Raw genomic sequence first — 15,863 nt, 5'->3', positions numbered from 1 at the left:
ATCCTATCCTGATATAAGAGCTTAAAATAAGTGGAGAGCAGGATTTCCTCTGTGAAGGGGTAGGAGTTTCGTGACAAAGATTAAGAAATTACACCTGATTGGCTCCTGAAGCAGTCAGTCACTTGATTTATGCAAACGTCATCAAAAGTGTGGTGGATGCATACAAGTTTATGGGGCTACAGAGGATGTAAATGGAAGAAAAAGCCAAAATAGTGGAAAGACTAATGGGGATGGGCTGATTTTAAAAAAGCACACTAACCAATGAATAAAAGGAAAACCTGTCATATTGATAGAGGCAATAGGTTTTGTAGTAAGGCGTGCACGGGATAATTTATTTTCAAAAGCCACACAAGTGACACTCATACTCATATCTTTAGTATATTGTGACAGCACACATGCACATTGTCTCCTACACCTAAGAGCCACAGATTCTGTAATATAAAAAAAACGGCAGTTTATCGCTGGTGTCTTAACAGGCAGATATAGCACAACAGCACACAAGGAAGGAGAACACTTAAATTCAAATTTGACTGTAGATGAACAAGTCTTCCAAGCTGTCCTTGTATCAGACAAGTTCAAAGACCACACACATCATTATTATTTAGTCATGGCCGTCGACCGATTTCAAATTGGGATTTATTTCTCTGTATCATGTTGCACAGCGTCCATCAATCAAGCTACATTCTGAGAGTTATTACCCTAAGGACAGCGATAACATTTTCTCATACTGGTACAATGGGGTTATGAGTAGGTTAAGAGCTATGTGAAGAAGATTGTTTATTTGTAAACTTATGCTGTACACATTGATCATGACTAACAAACTTGAACAGATGTTTTGCTGTAAATGAACAAAGAATTGTGTAGGTATTGCAGTACTCTGTTACTTTCTGCAGTCTTTTTTGTACATACAACTTCAAGGACTATACAGAAATGAAAAGATAAAATAACTATTCCACTCCAACAAATGCGTTCATCCACAACTCTTCTGTTGAAGCTTGTCGGGGACAAAAAGGGGGAATGGTTTCTCTCATGGTACCAGGACAGGCACTATACAGAAGAGAAAAAAGTTACTAGGCAGCACTGGAGACAGTCTGATGGTGAGCAAGAGACATCAAAGTAGGTGAAATCTGAAGTGGAAGTTGTACAGCACCCACAAAATGAAGTTGCTATGACATTGCTTTTGAACTAATGGGATAAGGAATCCTCCTTTTGGGGAGGTGTGTGGGCCCAGATAGTGAGCGTACAGGGGAGTGTTGATTGAATAACAGGAGATGTCGTGCCTGGACATTGGGGTATGGTTTCAACTTGGTTTGGTTCAGACCGAATTGACCTGCTGGGAGGTGGTTGCATGTTTTTCCAGACATGTTGTTTAGCCATTGCCATGGTTGATGAGGTGCATCCGGGTCTCCATGGGGACTGGGTCCTTAGGCACAGGCCTGGCAACAGAAGGGAGAGACACGGAAACAATGAAACACAATCCTCTGTAGACCAAGAGTAAAATCCTGGCATGCAACCCACATAGGAGTGTCCACTGGCAATTGACATTTTAAAAGTAAAGCTTGATAGATAAATGTTTATTTATGTTTCCGTCTAATCTTGCGAGCCGTATTGTGTATGAATGTCTGTCGACATGGACTACTTTCTATGTGGCCTGACTTACGTGGGTAGGTGGAGTTGGGTAGAGGTTGAGGACTACGGAGCCTCTACTTGAGTTTCTTCATCCCCACAATGTCTTTATCCTTCAGGATAAAGTTCTTCCTCAGGGCCTCTGAGATCAGCGAGGTAGTGTCTAACTCCCCCCATTAGGGATGTGCAGCCTCTGTTATACCTGCATGGACACACACGTTAAAAGCATGGTCTGGTACAAAGACAAATCTGAAACGTATTACCTAATAATTGTTTCCTCTCGTAGATTTTTTACCTATGGAAAAGAAGATGACAGTCAGCTGCCAATGCATTATCACACACCTTCTGCTAACATGATATTTAGACAGTGTGTGTGTGTACTAATGGAGAGGGAGGCATTTTCCTCAGTGTCCTGACTCGCCCTTTAAACCTACCTGTCCCTGCTCATCTTCATGCGGTTCATGTCCTTCAGGATGTCCCTGACGTCGGCAAAGCTGGTGGACTTGGAAAGCAACACCATGTCCTCCTCCGCCTCCCGGAAGTCCATGCTGGGACGGTCCAGGCCAAAGGTCGTCATGAAGGCCGACATGTTCGCAAGTGGCAGGGTGTCTGGCATCAGCTCCGATACAATGGACACCACGTCCTCCTCACCACGTCGCTGATGACGAATGAGGCAGAGGCGGCGGGCTGGTAGGGCGCCATCTTGAAGGCCGCCATTGAAAAGCTCATGCTGGTGTCGTCGGGGGAGAGGGGGTCAGGTGTCAAGGGGTTTGAGCTTGACTGGTGAAAACAGAGCAGAGCAGTGACAGGCAAGTTATTGAACTTGTCAGAGTTAATTTAGATAACATAATTTTCCCATTAATAAACCTCAGAATTGTGACAGACGGAGCCTTAAAAAAGGGACACAGATTGGCAATCAACTCGTCTCCTGCACTGTTGTCACATGCAATGTTCCCTCTAAGCTGCTCGCGGGCACGCAGTAGCCCGAGACTGCCGCGCAGCTCCCCCAGGACTGCCTAGCAGAAGAAATATCAGCCCACCGAGAGAAGCATGAGATTGAACTTCACTTTCTAGAGTTTTCCCTGCGAGTTATTAGCCCAGTTATAGTTAATTTGTAGTCTGATTGCTTCCTACAAGAGCATAAAACGTGTACTTTTCTACACATCTTTGAAAAGTGAATCAGGAAAAGAGCTTTTTTTGGCTTAAAATAGTGTTGTATTTTGATGCAGGCTTGAATAAGCTAAGTAGCCAATAGGTAGAGGTGTAGGCTCATTTGTCTGATTCTCTGTAATAATGGTTTGGAAATAATAACGCATTTTATTTTGTAAAGTAGTTTCTTGCATCAAACGAAAACATTTGCAGTCACCTCCTTGTCTGAAGGACAAGTGGATAAACAGGTTCTTTTCAAACCCTGTATTTGTATTTATTTTGTGTCATGGAATGTAGGCCTACATTGAACACCACACATTGGCTGCTACTGTAGACTGAATGATAGAACATGTTAAAATGTTGTGGGATACATTTTCTTTTTTTGATGTTAGGCCACACTGGTAGGCCTACATTATTATTATTATTTAGATTTTTTTTAATTGAACCTTTATTTAACTAGGCAAGTCAGTTAAGAACACATTTTTATTTACAATGATGGCCTACCCCGGAAGACGCTGGGCCAATTGTGTGCCGCCCTATGGGACTCCCAATCATGGCCGGATGTGACACAGCCTGGATTCAAACCAGTGAATGTAGTGACGCCTCTTGCACTGAGAAGTAGTGCCTCAAACTGCTGCGCCACTCGGGAACCCAGATTATGATCAAATACACACACGAGCCTACTAAGCCACTTAAAACTGTAACTTAAAGTGGGTACAGCCTCAGTGTTCAGAGTAAACACACTGGAAGTTGCACAGAATTTTCACAACATTCAAGTTTGCGCTCAGCAGACCTGAAATTTGTTCAGTGGCAAATTTTGTTTTTGGTAACATTGGTCACATAGTTAGTCTATTTTTAATACAATGTCCTTGATGAGTTTCTGAAGCATGGGTGGGTCAGTGTTTTTCAGTTTCAATTCCAAAGCCCATCACTTTAAGAAGGTAAGCCCTATGCTTGTCTAGGAAAAGCGCATTGGCTAGAGCATGTGAAACAGGTCATCATAATCTCTGCAACAATGACATGACTTTATGCCACAGAGTTCCTGTGCATATCCATGCAGAAAGACATACAATCTTAATGACCAATAGACAAGCCTACAAAAAAATATACACACAGTAACAAATAAAACAACATTTTATTGATCACATGTGCCAAATACAATATATGATGACCTTACCGTGAAATGCTTACTTACAAGCCCTTAACCAACAATACTGTTCAAGAAATAGAGTTAAGAAAACAATTACAAAATAAATAAAAAATAACAATAAAAGAACAATAACGATGCTATATACAGGGGGTACCGGTACTTAGTCAATGTGTGGCGGTACAGGTTAGTCGAGGTCATTTGTACATGTAGTTAGGGTTAAAGTGACTATGCATATATAATAAACAGCAAGCGTAAAAACAAAGGGGGGTCAATGTAAATAGTATGGGTGGCCATTTGATTCATTTTTCAGTCTTATGGCTTGGGGGTAGAAGCTGTTAGGCAGCCTTTTGGACCTAGACTTGGTACTCCGGGACCGCTTGCCCTGTGGTAGCAAAGAGAACAGTCTATGACTTGGGTGACTGGAGTCTTTGCCAATTTTTTGGGGCCTTCCTCTGACACCGCCTAGTATATAGGTCCTGGATGGCACGAAGCTTGGTCCCAGTGATGTATTGGGCTGTACGCACAATTTTCGGTAGCACCTTACAGTCGGATGCCGAGCAATTGCTATACCATGCGGTCAGGATGCTCTCGATGGTGCAGCTGTAAAACTTTGAGGATCTGGGTACCCATGCGAAATCTTTTCAGTCTCCTGAGGGGGAAAAGGTGTTGTTGTGCCTTCTTCACAACTGTCTTGGTGTGTTTGGACCATGATAGTTTGTTGTTGATGTGGACACCAAGGAACTTGAAACTCTCGATCCGCTCCACTACAGCTCTGTCGATATGAATGGGGGCGTGTACGTCCCTACTTTTCCTGTAGTCCACGATTAGCTCCTTTGTCTTGCTCATGTTGAGGGAGAGGTTGTTGTCCTGGCACCACACTGCCAGGTCTCTGACATCCTCCCTAAAGGCTGTCTCATCGTTGTCGGTGATCAGGCCTACCACTGTTGTGTCATCAGCAGACTTAATGATGGTGTTGGAGTTGTGCTTGGCCACGCAGTCATGGGTGAACAGGGAGTACAGAAGGGGACTAAGCACGCACCACTGAGGGGCCCCAGTGTTGAGGATCAGCATGGCAGATGTGTTGTTGCCTACCCTTACCACCTGGGGGTGGCCCGTCAGGTAGTCCAGGATCCAGTTGCAGAGGGAGGTGTTTAGTCCCAGGGTACTTAGCTTAGTGATAAGCTTTGTGAGCACTATAGTGTTGAACGCTGAGATGTAGTCAATGAACAGCATTCTCACATAGGTGTTCCTTTTGTCCAGGTGAGAAAGGGCAGTGTGGAGTGTGGTTGATTATTACAGGATGCTCTTATAACACATCAGCATTGCACTAAAGCCATATTGAAGGTGATGACACCTTAAAGCAGGAATCTGCAGGTCTTGGACCTATGCCGCCCCACTACTTGTGTAGGGTTTTCACTTTGAACGAAAAAACAAGGGATTGAGCCTTGATCTGCCTTGGGCTCTCCTTCTGGGCAAGGTGTATCTTTGCGTTAAATCCCATCTACTTGAGAATGACCCTGCTGCCATGGCCCCGCAGCGGAAATGAAAGCCAATTACAAGCTAACAGCCCCCAGAAACAAACATAGCCAACGAAGCCAACAAGCTAGCTAACTTGTTTGAAGATAAACAGTCATTGTAGCAGGGAGAAAAGAAACATGCAGCATTCTCAGTTCTTGAATCTGAATCAACTTCACCCCAAAAGAGAAGAAGAAGCGAGAAAAATACTCCTCGTGACCAATCCAGAAACTGGATAAACGTTGGAATTAATTTTTAACGGAAGTGTGACACTGAAATGGCCCAAGTTCTCATGGACTGATCCCAGCTAGCAATGAGGAATCGGCCCAGAAGTAACCCGCTTACGGGGGGCCAAAATGAAAAGGAACACCTATGTGCCTGGACCACCACAGGAGTCACTACAGAGCGATGAGACAAGGACATCCCGGCCAGCCAAACACTCCCCTAACTCAGACAACGCTGGGCCAATTCTGCGTTACCTCATGGGTCTCCCGGGCTCCGCCAGCACAGGTCTCGAACCAGCATCTGTAGCAACGCAGTTAGCCCTGTGATGCAGTGTTTTAGACTGCTGCACCACTCTGGAGGCTCAATCCAAAGTTTTTGATGCTTATCAATTAGAGGTCGGCCGATTAATTAAGGCCGATTTCAAGTTTTCATAACAATCGGAAATTGGTATTTTTGGACACCGATTTGGCCAATTTAAAAAAATATGTTTTTTTACACCTTTATTTAATCTTTATTTAACTAGGCAAGTCAGTTAAGAACACATTCTTATTTTCAATGACGGCCTAGGAACGGTGGGTTAACTGCCTCGTTCAGGGGCAGAATGACAGATTTTTGCCTTGTCAGCTCGGGGTATCCAATCTTGCAACCTTACAGTTAACTAGTCCAACGCTATAACCACCTGCCTCTCGTTGCACTCCACAAGGAGACTGCCTGTTACGCAAATGCAGTAAGCCAAGGTAAATTGCTAGCTAGCATTAAACTTATCTTATAAAAAACAATCAATCAATCATAATCACTAGTTAACTACACATGGTTGATGATATTACTAGTTTATTTAGCGCGTCTTGCGTTGCATATAATCTGATTTGAGCATACAAGCATACAAGTATCTGACTGAGCTGTGGTAGGCAGCAGCAGGCTCGTAAGCATTCATTCAAACAGCACTTTCGTGCATTTTGCCAGCAGCTCTTCGTTGTGCGTCAAGCATTGCGCTGTTTATGACTTCAAGTCTATCAACTCCCGAGATGAGGCTGGTGTAACCAATGTGAAATGGCTAGCTAGTTAGCGGGGTGCGCGCTAATAGCGTTTCAAACGTCACTCGCTCTGAGACTTGGAGTGGTTGTTCCCCTTGCTCTGCATGGGTAACGCTGCTTCGAGGGTGGCTGTTCTCATTGTGTTCCTGGTTCGAGCCCAGGGAGCCGCGAGGAGAGGGACGGAAGCTATACTGTTACTCTGGCAATACTAAAGTGCCTATAAGAACATCCAATAGTCAAAGGTTAATGAAATACAAATGGTATAGAGGGAAATAGTCCTATAATTCCTATAATAACTACAACCTAAAACTTCTTACCTGGGGATATTGACCTGAGCAAGGAACTTAAACGTTAGCTTCCTTAAATGGCACATATTGCACTTTTACTTTCTTCTCCAACACTTTGTTTTTGCATTATTTAAACCAAATTGAACATGTTTCGTTATTTATTTTAGGCTAAATTGATTTTATTGATGTATTATCTTAAGTTAAAATAAGTGTTCATTCAGCATTGTTGTAATTGTCCTTATTACAAATTTAAAAAATCGGCTGAGTAATCGGTATCGTTTTTTTGGGGGGGTACTCCAATAATCGGTATCGGCTTTGAAAAATCATAATCGGTCGACCTCTATTATCAATTGCCTTGCATTTTAATTCAAAGGAATCTAATAATAGCGTCATGCAGCTACACTGCATAAACCCCACAAGATGCCATGCCTTCATTTAAACTAGCTAACGTTAGCTAGCTAAAGCTATATATGCAAATGGCTGACATAACGTTAGTGTGTTTGGTTTGTAGATGATAATGCTACCTAGCTAGGTGGTCAAACACCAGTCTCAATGTCAAGAGTGAAGAGGCGACTCCGGGATGCTGGCCTTCTAGGCAGAGTTGCAAAGAAAAAGCCATATTTCAGACTGGCCAATAAAATTAAAAGATTAAGATAGACAAAAGAACACAGACACTGGACAGAGGAACTCTGCCTAGAAGGCTAGCATCCCTGAGTCACCTCTTCACTGTGGATGTTGAGACTGGTGTTTTGCGGGCACTATGTAATGAAGCTGCCAGTGGAGGACTTGTGAGGCATCTGTTTCTCAAACTAGACATTCTAATGTACTTATCCTCTTGCTCAGTTGTGCACCGGGGCCTCCCACTCCTCTTTCTATTGTGGTTAGGGCCAGTTTGCGCTGTTCTGTGAAGGGAGTAGAAAACAGCATTGTACGAGATCTTCAGTTTCTTGGCAATTTCTCACATGGAACAGCCTTCATTTCTCAGAACAAGAATAGACTGACGAGTTTCAGAAGAAAGTCTTTGTTTCTGGCCATTTTGAGCCTGTAATCGATCCCACAACTGCTGATGCTCCAGATACTCAACTAGTCTAAAGAAGGCCAGTTGTATTGCTTCTTTAATCAGTACAACAGTTTACAGCTGTGCTAACATAATTGCAAAAGGGTTTCCTAATGATCAATTAGCCTTTTATAATGATAAACTTGGATTAGCTAACACAACATGCCATTAGAACACAGGAGCGATGGTTGCTGATAATGGGCCTCTGTACGCCTATGTAGATCTTCCATTAAAATAAAATCTGCCGTTTCCAGCTACAATAGTCATTTACAACATTAACAATGTCTACAATGTATTTCTCATCAATTTAATTATATTTTAAATGGACAAAAAGTTACTTTTCTTTCAAAAACAAGGAAATGTCTTACGTGTCACTTTTGAACGGCAGTGTACATGTACAAATTACCTCAACTAACCTGAACCCCTACACAATGACTCGGTACCGGTACCCCCTGTATATAGCCTCGTTATTGTTATTTTATCGTGTTACTTTTTATTTTTATTTTATTTTTTACTTTAGTTTATTTAGTCAACATTTTCTTAACACTTTCTTGAACTCCATTGTTGGTTATGGGCTTGTAAGTAAGTAATTCACGGTAAGGTCTAAACCTGTTGTATTCGGCGCATGTGACAAATAAAATGTGATGTCTCCAGATTTACTTTAGAAGCAGTATAACATTAGCTAGCTAGCTAGGATTGAGGGGAGACCACCGGTTTTGAGTTAGTTAACATTAACATTGGTAGCTATTTTGGGCAAACTTTGCTAGCTAATGACAGCATTGTCATCTGTCTGAAGCAAATTTGACGACATCATAATGGAAAAGCTGATTCCTACTAAATAGTTGCCTATTTTAGCAATGCCATCATATTTCCAGATCACTACCATGTATTTTAGACTAAACAGTCATTAGCCCCCTTTCAGCATACTGTGATTCACAGGACGTTTGGGCAACAATATGGCGACGGCGTCTGTAGAATGTTCATAATAATGGCAACTACGTGACAGAGGTGCAACCCATGAATAGGCATAATATAGCTAACTTGGCCAGAGAAAGAGCCCCTTTCACTGGGGAATTGAACTTAATGAAAACAATTCCTTTACAAATTCCCAACCAGAATCTGTGGCAACGGAGAGAGTGGAGTCTCCTCAGCTCGTCCTGCAAGGAGCTGGTGTGGTTCATAGCTGTCACCACGGGTTTCCTCAGCGTCTCCACCTTCTCGACGTAACGGCGGAAGTAGGGCACAGAGGAGTACCATTGCATAACCAGGAAAGACACGTGGGCTGCCACTCGCGGGCGTGAGTCGCTTCTGAGAAAACACAATGGACCATAAGAAAACACTCTTGCATTAACAGAACAGGAAGCTTATTGACAGACACAAACACAGTGGAATCTTCCAAATTTGGAAGAGTCCCTTGCCACCACGAATGCTGACATAACCAATATTGTTGTGGCTGCTTTGCATGATGTATTGTTGTCTCTACCTTCTTGCCCTTTGTGCTTCCGTCAGGAGTTGGCAGGAGAGTAGAAAACAACTGGCGCCCAGGGCCCAGGCCACCAAACTCTTGTTAGTAACCTTACTCTGCAGAATGCATGATTTTAATCTTTAGAAATAGCTAGCTAATAGCTACAGTGTATATACAAAAGTGTGTGGATTTGGCTATTTCAGCCACACCTGTTGCTGACAGGTGTATAAAATCGAGCACACCGCCATGCAATCTCCATAGACAAACATTGGCAGTAGGAATGGCCTTACTGAAGAGCTCAGTGACTCAACATGGCACCGTCATAGAATGCCACCTTTCCAATAAGTCAGTGTAACAAATTTCTGCTGGAGCTGCACAGGTCAACTGTAAGTGTTATTGTGAAGTGGAAGAGCAACAACGGCTCACATCTAAGCACAACAACGGCTCAGCCTCGAAGTGGTAGGCCACACAAGCTCACACAACGTGACCGTCGAGTGCTGAAATGCGTAAAAATAGTCTTTCCTCTGTTTCAACACTCACTACCGAGTGACAAACTGCCTCTGGAAGAAACGTCAGCACAAGAACTGTTTGTCGGGAGCTTCATTAAATGGGTTTCCATGGCCGAGCAGCCACACGCACACAAGCCTAAGATCACCATGCGCAATGTGGAGTGTCGGCTGGAGTGGTGTAAAGCTCGCCGCCATTGGACTCTGGAGCAGTGGAAAGGCTTTCTCTGGAGTGATGAATCACGCTTCACCATCTGACAGTCTGATGGAAGAATCTGGGTTTGGCAGATGCCAGGAAAATGCTACCTGCCCCAATGCATAGTGCCAACTGTAAAGTTTGGTGGAGGAGGAATAATGGTCTGGGGCTGTTTTTCGTGGTTCGGGCTAGGCCCTTTAGTTCCAGTGAAGGGAAATCCTAACACTATAGTATACAATGACATTCTAGACAATTATGTACTTCCAACTTTGTGGCAACAGTTTGTGGAAGGCCCTTTCCTGTTTCAGCATGGCAATGCCCCCGTGCAAAAGGCGAGGTCCATACAGAAATGGTTTGTCGAGATTGTTGTGGAAGAACTTAACTGGCCTGCATAGAGCCCTGACCTTAACCCCATCGAACACCTAAGGGATGAAATGGAACGCCAACTGCGAGCCATGCCTAATCGCGCAACATCAGTGCCCAACCTCACTAATGCTCTTGTGGCTGAATGGAAGCAAGTCCCCACAGCAATGATCCAAAATCTGTGGAAAGCCTTCCCAGAAGAGTGAAGGCTGCTATTTCAGCAAAGGGGGGAACAACTCCATTATTAATGCCTGTGATATTTTTTTGGAATGACATGTTTGCCGAGCATGTGTCCACATACTTTTGGTCATGTAGTGTATCTAGCTATCTAACTTACTGCTTCGGTTTCCATGGTGATTGATCTTGCTTATTCACTGTGCAGAGGACACCTAATCAGTGCTGGGCTCAGTTGGCTACTTGTGTGTTTAATAAGCAGTCTTCAGACACTGATAGTTAGGTATTCCAACATCTGTAAAGGAGACAAACACACATGTTGACAGTGAGCATTGAGGAGCAATAGATTATCAACAGAATGGGTGGTGGTATTTACTAGCAACTAAACGAAAACAAACGGGGAGGGATCCACGTGAATTTGTCCGATGCGAAACGTTTTGCAACTGTTTGATACAGCGTGCACTAAAGATTTACACCCCAGACCACACACAAACATCTGGAAGTTATAAAATTTAGCCTATATTGGCTATTGGTTGAGACTCGCTCTAGCTTGGTAGGCTATGTCGGAGTGGGAAATTGGAAATGTGAATTGGGCCAAGTTGGAGGTAAATCTGCATTTAGGTTATGGTTTATTGAAGTGCATGAAACTACCACACCAAAAGCTTGATTTTATGGCTGTTTTAAAACAAATGTCCTGCAATTCTACGTAGTAATTATTTATGTTCACTACTTGGTCAATTGATTTGATACAAGAAAGGCTAATAGTTTATCATCTGCTCTAACACGCTCACAAAACAGTAATTCAAGAAGATTGAAATGCATAGGCTATTCCCATGAAACTGATTGAGATCAATCAAATGATTGGCATGCAGATGCAGTTTCACCGGGAAAACATGAATAATTATAATTTACGATTGACAGTGATGACGGCCTAGTTTGAAAAGAGGTATTCCTAACTTGGTGTTTGAGGGTATTAAAAATCTAACATTTTCTTGAGACAATAGGCCTATGTGTGGGCATAGGCAGACGTTGCAATTGGAGGATGCATGTTATGCATATTTTATAACAGGGCTCTCCAACCCTGTTGCTGGAGCGCTACCAACCTGTAGGTTTTCATCCCAACCCTAATGTAGCACACCGGATTCTAATAATTGGCTGGTTTATAAGATGAATCGGGTGAGTTACAACTGGGTTTGGAATGAAACCCTACGGGATGGTAGCGCTCCAGGAACAGAGTTTGAGAACCCTGTAGTAATAAGCTATATCTGTAAGTATAGACTGGGGAAATTGTGACACCATTTACATTTTTTCCGCTCCCTTACCTAAAAAAAAAGCACTACAAGTAAGATCTGTGGTAGGTCTGTAGCGGGTGGTGTCTGTATGCCGCATGCGTTCCCCGCTGGCTTCATCCATCTGCGCAGAAGCCAAAATGCAACCGTCACGTACTCATTACGAACAGGGTAATTAAAATACCTTTAATGACAGCACCATGGACAACTCCTTTCACCCGAAGACTTCGTGTCGCTATTTTGATCTGCCGCTGACCAAGTTTTATCCTTCTCCATTTACATTGTGTCATAGGCTACATTTGGCTTATTTTACTGCACCAACATTGCAATCTAATGTATGCACGATTTATGCAATAAAAATATGTATTACGGCACTGTACATTTTTGGGGGCCTGTGCTACAGACTGCTAGGGCTGGGCGATATGGCCAAAATATCATATCCCGATAGGTCATTTCATAACGATACATATCAACATATAGCACATTTTCTGTAAATTCAATTAATTACTAGTTTATATAAAATGACCTTATGTAAAGGCCGATTATTACATTTCGAATTACACTCAACAAAGAGGTACTTACTCATTAGATTATTTCTCCTATTTCGAACCTTTGTGCAAATGTTCAATTAAGCATGTAAAAAAATGTATAAAATCTAAAAAGGTAAATAGAAAACACCAACTATAGTTGCAAACCAAATAAATATAGGCCTAAAATATATACAGTGCTGTGAAAAAGTATTTGCCCCTTCCTGATTTCTTATTTTTTTGCACATTTGTCACACTTAAACGTTTAAAACAAATTTTTATTACACAAAGATAACTGTATTTTGTGTTTACCTGGGTTTTTAAGTGATTATTTTATTTATTAAGGGGGAAAAGCTATCCGAACCTTCATGGCCCTATGGGAAAAAGCTATCCGAACCTTGATGGCCCTATGGGAAAAAGCTATCCGAACCTTGATGGCCCTATGGGAAAAAGTAATTGCCCCCCTAAACCTAATAACTGGTTGTGCCACCCTCAGCAGCAACAACTGCAATCAAGCGTTTGCGATAACTGGCAATGAGTCTTTTACATCGTTTGGGCCAAAATTCCTCCACATCTTCTTTGCAGAATTGTTTTAATTCAGCCACATTGGAGGATTTGAGCATGAACCGCCTTTTTAAGGTCACGCCACATCTCAATCGGATTCAAGTCCAGACTTTGACTAGGCCACTCCAAAACCTTAATTTTTTTTTAAGCCATTCAGGAGGTGGACTTGCTGGTGTGTTTTGGATCATTGTCCTGCTGCAGAATCCAAGTGCACTTCAGCTTTAGGTCACGAACTGATGGCCGGACATTCTCATTCAGGATTCTTTGGTAGAGAGCAGAATTCATGGTTCCATCAATCACAGCAAGTCATCCAGGTCCTGAAGCAACAAAGCAGCTCCAGAACATCACACTACCACCACCATATTTGATTATTGGTATGTTCTTTTTCTGAAATGCTAACCCTAGGAAGCTCTTTGCCACCTTCTCCTCCCTCCTGAATCCTCCTCCCCACCCCTCCTCCCTCTCTGCAGATGACTTCGTCAACCATTTTGAAAAGAAGGTCGACGACATCCGATCCTCGTTTGCTAAGTCAAACGACACCGCTGGTTCTGCTCACACTGCCCTACCCTGTGCTCTGACCTCTTTCTCCCCTCTCTCTCCAGATGGAATCTTGCGTCTTGTGACGGCCGGCCGCCCAACAACCTGCCCGCTTGACCCTATCCCCTCCTCTCTTCTCCAGACCATTTCCGGAGACCTTCTCCCTTACCTCACATCGCTCATCAACTCATCCCTGACCGCTGGCTACGTCCCTTCCGTCTTCAAGAGAGCGAGAGTTGCACCCCTTCTGAAAAAACCTACACTCGATCCCTCCGATGTCAACAACTACAGACCAGTATCCCTTCTTTCTTTTCTCACCAAAACTCTTGAACGTGCCGTCCTTGGCCAGCTCTCCCGCTATCTCTCCCAGAATGACCTTCTTGATCCAAATCAGTCAGGTTTCAAGACTAGTCATTCAACTGAGACTGCTCTTCTCTGTATCACGGAGGCGCTCCGCACCGCTAAAGCTAACTCTCTCTCCTCTGCTCTCATCCTTCTAGACCTATCGGCTGCCTTCGATACTGTGAACCATCAGATCCTCCTCTCCACCCTCTCCGAGTTGGGCATTTCCGGCGCGGCCCACGCTTGGATTACGTCCTACCTGACAGGTCGCTCCTACCAGGTGGCGTGGTGAGAATCTGTCTCCTCACCACGCGCTCTCACCACTGGTGTCCCCCAGGGCTCTGTTCTAGGCCCTCTCCTATTCTCGCTATACACCAAGTCACTTGGCTCTGTCATAACCTCACATGGTCTCTCCTATCATTGCTATGCAGACGACACACAATTAATCTTCTCCTTTCCCCCTTCTGATGACCAGGTGGCGAATAGCATCTCTGCATGTCTGGCAGACATATCAGTGTGGATGACGGATCACCACCTCAAGCTGAACCTCGGCAAGACGGAGCTGCTCTTCCTCCCGGGGAAGGACTGCCCGTTCCATGATCTCGCCATCACGGTTGACAACTCCATTGTGTCCTCCTCCCAGAGCGCTAAGAACCTTGGCGTGATCCTGGACAACACCCTGTCGTTCTCAACTAACATCAAGGCGGTAGCCCGTTCCTGTAGGTTCATGCTCTACAACATCCGCAGAGTACGACCCTGCCTCACACAGGAAGAGGCGCAGGTCCTAATCCAGGCACTTGTCATCTCCCGTCTGGATTACTGTTGGCTGGGCTCCCTGCCTGTGCCATTAAACCCCTACAACTCATCCAGAACGCCGCAGCCCGTCTGGTGTTCAACCTTCCCAAGTTCTCTCACGTCACCCCGCTCCTCCGCTCTCTCCACTGGCTCCCAGTTGAAGCTCGCATCCGCTACAAGACCATGGTGCTTGCCTACGGAGCTGTGAGGGGAACGGCACCTCAGTACCTCCAGGCTCTGATCAGGCCCTACACCCAAACAAGGGCACTGCGTTCATCCACCTCTGGCCTGCTCGCCTCCCTACCACTGAGGAAGTACAGTTCCCGCTGCTCTGGCCCCCCAATGGTGGAATAAACTCCCTCACGACGCCAGGACAGCGGAGTCAATCACCACCTTCCGGAGACACCTGAAACCCCACCTCTTTAAGGAATACCTAGGATAGGATAAGTAATCCTTCTCACCCCCCCCCTTTAAGATTTAGATGCACTATTGTAAAGTGACTGTTCCACTGGATGTCATAAGGTGAATGCACCAATTTGTTAGTCGCTCTGGATAAGAGCGTCTGCTAAATGACTTAAATGTAAATGTAAATTCATGATTTAACAAGGGGGAAATTACTTAGTCACATAGGGCCATGAAGGTTCGGATAGCTTTATTTCCCCCTTATTAAATAAAATGATCACCAAAAAACTGCATTTTGTGTTTACTTATCTTTGTGTAATATTAAAATTTGAAACATTTAAGTGTGACAAATGTGCAAAAAAAATAAGAGCACTATATTTTGGGGGCTTGCATGTTATTTTGGCATTAATACATGCAACATGTCAATTTACATTTGGTACCTTGGGTCGTTTCTCAACCCTGTAAATTGGAGCCATGTCTTTGCAGATGTACAGTTGTAGTTGGAAGTTTACATACACCGTAGCTAAATACATTTAAACTTAGTTTTTCACAGTTCCTGACATTTAATCGTAGTAAAAAGTCCCTGTCTTAGGTCAGTTAGGATCACCACTTTATTTTAAGAATGTGAAATAATAGTAGAGAATTTTTTTTTTCTTTCAC

The 15,863-nt window shown here is 43.7% G+C and overlaps 1 protein-coding gene and 1 pseudogene across 1 annotated transcript in view; one reads left to right on the top strand and one right to left on the bottom strand.

Moving 5' to 3' along the window:
• LOC124046275 (nuclear receptor coactivator 7-like) overlaps nt 1-15,863 on the top strand; it is a 68,346-nt gene that overhangs the window by 32,297 nt on the left and 20,186 nt on the right. The gene's annotated exons all lie outside the window — the stretch shown is intronic.
• LOC124046277 lies at nt 312-15,786 on the bottom strand (annotated as a pseudogene).

Source organism: Oncorhynchus gorbuscha, linkage group LG10, assembly GCF_021184085.1.
Source record: "Oncorhynchus gorbuscha isolate QuinsamMale2020 ecotype Even-year linkage group LG10, OgorEven_v1.0, whole genome shotgun sequence".
Taxonomy (NCBI): Eukaryota; Metazoa; Chordata; class Actinopteri; order Salmoniformes; family Salmonidae; genus Oncorhynchus; species Oncorhynchus gorbuscha.
The sequence above is the reverse complement of the archived record's forward strand: the minus strand, read 5'-3'. Positions and strand labels throughout refer to the sequence as shown.